This window comes from Heptranchias perlo, unplaced genomic scaffold (assembly GCF_035084215.1).
Source record: "Heptranchias perlo isolate sHepPer1 unplaced genomic scaffold, sHepPer1.hap1 HAP1_SCAFFOLD_436, whole genome shotgun sequence".
NCBI classification, from domain to species: Eukaryota; Metazoa; Chordata; class Chondrichthyes; order Hexanchiformes; family Hexanchidae; genus Heptranchias; species Heptranchias perlo.
The window spans coordinates 1-5000 of record NW_027139449.1 but is presented as its reverse complement, the minus strand read 5'-3'; positions in this window follow the sequence as shown (position 1 = coordinate 5000).

Sequence of the window (5000 nt, the reverse complement as noted above, 5' to 3'; positions counted from 1 at the left end):
GCCGAGGCCGATTTCCTCCGGGTATGGCTCGTTGCGTGCGGCAGGAGGCGGCGCAGCGTACGGTACCGAGCACTCGGAGATGCGGTGCTGCCCGCCGGAGTGACAGCGAAAGGCTGCGCACCGCTTTCCGCCTGGTAACTCGGCGTCCGTGAGACCGACCGACTCCGCTTTAGCACCGGAGCTAGAGTGGGGCAAGGGGCACCGAAGGGTACCGGAACGATCACGTTCGCATACCGGGAAGTCGAGTGACGGGCCGCTGAAAGCGAGCAGGGTGCCACCGCTCGGGGCCCCGGTTTGTCCGTCCCACCCGGAGGCCCATATCTCCGGAAGGCACAGGCCGATTTCCTCCGGGTATGGCTCGTTGTGTGCGGCCGGACCAGGCGCAGCGGACGGTACCGAGCACTGGGAGGTGCGATGCTGCCCGCCGGAGTGACAGCGAAAGGCTGCGCACCGCTTTCCGCCTGCTAACTCGGCGTCCGTGAGACCGACCGACTCCGCTTTACCGCCGGAGCTAGAGTGGGGCAAGGGGCACGGTTGAGTACCGGAAGGATGACGTTCGCACACCGGGAAGTCGACTAGCGGGCCGCCGAAAGCGAGCTCGGGGCCCCGGTTTGTCCGTCCCACCCGGAGGCCCATATCTCCGGAAGGCACAGGCCGATTTCCACCGGGTATGGCTCGTTGTGTGCGGCCGGACCAGGCGCAGCGGACGGTACCGAGCACTCGGAGGTCGGGCGCTGCCCGCCGGAGGTACAGCGAAAGGCTGCAAACCACTTTCCGCCGCCTCCCTCCGCGGGCGTGAGACCGACGGTCGTCGGGTTTAGTTCCGCGGCTAGAGCAGGACGAGGGGCAGCGAACGGTACCGGAACGAACCCGGTCGCACACCGGGAAGTCGAGTGCCGGGTCTCGAAACGGAGCCGGGTCGGCCCAGTTTAAAACGGAGAAGAGAGTGCTGCCCTCTGCGGGTGAAAACATGGAAGTACGTTGGTTAATGATTTCCAGTTCACCCCGCTTGGTCAGGCCCACTCGGAGGCGGATAACTCCGGAACGCCGAGGCCGATTTCCTCCGGGTATGGCTCGTTGCGTGCGGCAGGAGGAGGCGCAGCGTTCGGTACCGAGCACTCGGAGGTGCGGTGCTGCCCGCCGGAGTGACAGCGAAAGGCTGCGCACCCCTTTCCGCCTGCTAACTCGGCGTCCGTGAGACCGACCGACTCCGCTTTAGCACCGGAGCTAGAGTGGGGCAAGGGGCACCGAAGGGTACCGGAACGATGACGTTCGCACACCGGGAAGTCGAGTGCCGGGCCGCCGAAAGCGAGCAGGGTGCCACCGCTCGGGGCCCCGGTTTGTCCGTCCCACCCGGAGGCCCATATCTCCGGAAGGCACAGGCCGATTTCCTCCGGGTATGGCTCGTTGTGTGCGGCCGGACCAGGCGCAGCGGACGGTACCGAGCACTCGGAGGTCGGGCGCTGCCCGCCGGAGGTACAGCGAAAGGCTGCAAACCACTTTCCGCCGCCTCCCTCCGCGGGCGTGAGACCGACGGTCGTCGGGTTTAGTTCCGCGGCTAGAGCAGGACGAGGGGCAGCGAACGGTACCGGAACGAACCCGGTCGCACACCGGGAAGTCGAGTGCCGGGTCTCGAAACGGAGCCGGGTCGGCCCAGTTTAAAACGGAGAAGAGAGTGCTGCCCTCTGCGGGTGAAAACATGGAAGTACGTTGGTTAATGATTTCCAGTTCACCCCGCTTGGTCAGGCCCACTCGGAGGCGGATAACTCCGGAACGCCGAGGCCGATTTCCTCCGGGTATGGCTCGTTGCGTGCGGCAGGAGGAGGCGCAGCGTTCGGTACCGAGCACTCGGAGGTGCGGTGCTGCCCGCCGGAGTGACAGCGAAAGGCTGCGCACCCCTTTCCGCCTGCTAACTCGGCGTCCGTGAGACCGACCGACTCCGCTTTAGCACCGGAGCTAGAGTGGGGCAAGGGGCACCGAAGGGTACCGGAACGATGACGTTCGCACACCGGGAAGTCGAGTGCCGGGCCGCCGAAAGCGAGCAGGGTGCCACCGCTCGGGGCCCCGGTTTGTCCGTCCCACCCGGAGGCCCATATCTCCGGAAGGCACAGGCCGATTTCCTCCGGGTATGGCTCGTTGCGTGCGGCCGGACCAGGCGCAGCGGACGGTACCGAGCACTCGGAGGTCGGGCGCTGCCCGCCGGAGGTACAGCGAAAGGCTGCAAACCACTTTCCGCCGCCTCCCTCCGCGGGCGTGAGACCGACGGTCGTCGGGTTTGTTTCCGCGGCTAGAGCAGGACGAGGGGCAGCGAACGGTACCGGAAGGAACCCGGTCGCACACCGGGAAGTCGACTAGCGGGCCGCCGAAAGCGAGCACGGGGCCCCGGTTTGTCCGTCCCACCCGGAGGCCCATATCTCTGGAAGGCACAGGCCGATTTCCACCGGGTATGGCTCGTTGTGTGCGGCAGGACCAGGCGCAGCGGACGGTACCGAGCACTCGGAGGTCGGGCGCTGCCCGCCGGAGGTACAGCGAAAGGCTGCAAACCACTTTCCGCCACCTCCCTCCGCGGGCGTGAGACCGACGGTCGTCGGGTTTGTCTCCGCGGCTAGAGCAGGACGAGGGGCAGCGAACGGTACCGGAACGAACCCGGTCGCACACCGGGAAGTCGACCAGCGGGCCGCCGAAAGCGTGCTCGGGTCCCCGGTTTGTCTGTCCCACCCGGAGGCTGATATCTGAGGAAGTCCGAGGCCGATTTCCTCCGGCTAACTCGGCGGGCAATGTGTCCCCCCCCCACCATCTTCGGCTGATTACCGTGGCTGGACCGGATCAAGGAGCAACGGAACCGTGCCAGAACGACGTCGGTCGGACGGCGTGAACTGATAGTGCCGAGGCCGGAAACCGAGCCGGAAATGTGCACCGATTTATTGGTCCCACTCGCAGGCCCATATCTCCGGAAGGCCGAGGCCGATTTCCTCCGGGTATGGTTCGCTGCGTGCAGCCGGAAGGGGAGCAGCGGACGGCACTGAGCAGCCGGAGGTGCGGCGCTGCCCGCCGGAGCTGCAAGCGAAAGGCTGCGCACCGCTTTCCGCTGGCTAACTCGGCGGCCGTCAGGCCGACCGACTCCGCTTCAGCACGGGAGCTGGAGTCGGGCAAGGGGCACCGAAGGGTACCGGAAGGATCACGTTCGGACACCGGGAAGTCGAGTGCCGGGCCGCCGAAAGCGAGCTCGGGGCCCCGGTTTGTCCGTCCCACCCGGAGGCCCATATCTCGAGAAGGCACAGGCCGATTTCCTCCGGGTTTGGCTCGCTGCGTGCGGCCGGACGAGGCGCAGCGAACGGTACCGAGCACTCGGAGGTGCGGCGCTGCCCGCCGGAGGTACAGCGAAAGGCTGCAAACCGCTTTCCGCCTCCTCTCCCCTCGGGCGTGAGACCGACGGTCGTCTGGTTTGCTTCCGCGGCAAGAGCAGGACGAGGGGCACCGAGCGGTACCAGAACGAACCCGGTCGCACACCGGGATGTCGAGTGCCCGGCCCAAACCCGCTACCCCCCCCCCACCCGAAAGCGAGCCACGGTTTGTGGATTAAAAGTGAAGCGGCAAAGATTTGTAAAACAGCGTGAAATGATGAACCAGAAGCCCAAAGTAATGGTGGGAATAAAAGTTCCGAAATGTGAAATGGTGAACCAGAAGTTGTGTGAACTGTTTAACCCAAAGTGGCAAAAATGGATTAAAAGGGGTGAAATGATCGACCGCAAAGCAGGGCAAGCATTAAACAAAAGCAGCAGCATTTTTTAAAAAGGGACAAATGGTTTACCAGAATCCCAAAAGAATGCTCAGAGACTTAAGTGCCAAAGGGGAAATGGTTAACCAGTAGCTGGGTGAACTGTTTAACCAAAAGTGGGAAAAAGGATTAAAAGGGGTGAAATGATTAACCAGAAGGCGAAAGCAATGTGCCGCGTCAAAGTCCTAAAGGGGAAAAGGTTGACCATAAAGCAGGGAAATGATTAAACCAAAGCAGAAAAATTCAGTAAAAAGGGGCAAATGGTTAACCAGAAGTTGGGTGAACTGCTTAACCAAAAGTGGGAAAGAGGATTAAAAGGGGAGAAATGTTGAACCAGATGTCGAAAACAATGCGCGGCGATGAAGTCTGAAAGAGGAAAAGGTTGACCGCAAAGCAGGGAAAGGATTAAACAGAAGCAGCAATATCTTTTAAAAAGGGACAAATGGTGAACCAGAATCCCAAAAGAATGCTCAGAGACTTAAGTCCCAAAGGGGCAAATGGTTAACCAGAAGCTGGGTGAACTGTTTAACCAAAAGTGGGAAAAAGGATTAAAAGGGGTGAAATGATTAACCAGAAGGCGAAAGCAAAGTGCGGCGGCGAAGTCCTAAAGGAGAAAAGGTTGACCAGAAAGCAGGGAAACGATTAAACAAAAGCGGCAACATTTTTTAAAAAGTGGCAAATGGTTAACCAGAATCCCAAAATAATGCTCAGAGACTTAAGTCCCAAAGGGGCAAATGGTTAACCAGAAGCTGGGTGAACTGTTTAACCAAAAGTGGGAAAAAGGATTAAAATGTTGTGAAATGATTAACCAGAAGGCGAAAGCAAAGTGCGGCGGCGAAGTCCTAAAGGGGAAAAGGTTGACCATAAAGCAGGGAAATGATTAAACAAAAGCAGAAAAATTCAGTAAGAAGGGGCAAATGGTTAACCAGAAGCTGGTTGAACTGCTTAACCAAAAGTGGCAAAAAGGATTGAAAGGGGAGAAATGTTTAACCGGATGTCGTAAACAAGGTGCGGCGATGAAGTCGGAAAGAGGAAAAGGTTGACCAGAAAGCAGGGAAAGCATTAAACAAAAGCAGCAACATTTTTTAAAAAGTGGCAAATGGTTAACCAGAATCCCAAAAGAATGCTCAGAGACTTAAGTCCCAAAGGGGAAATGGTGAACCAGAAGCTGGGTGAACTGGTGAACCAAAAGTGGGAAAAAGGATTAAAAGGGGAGAAATGT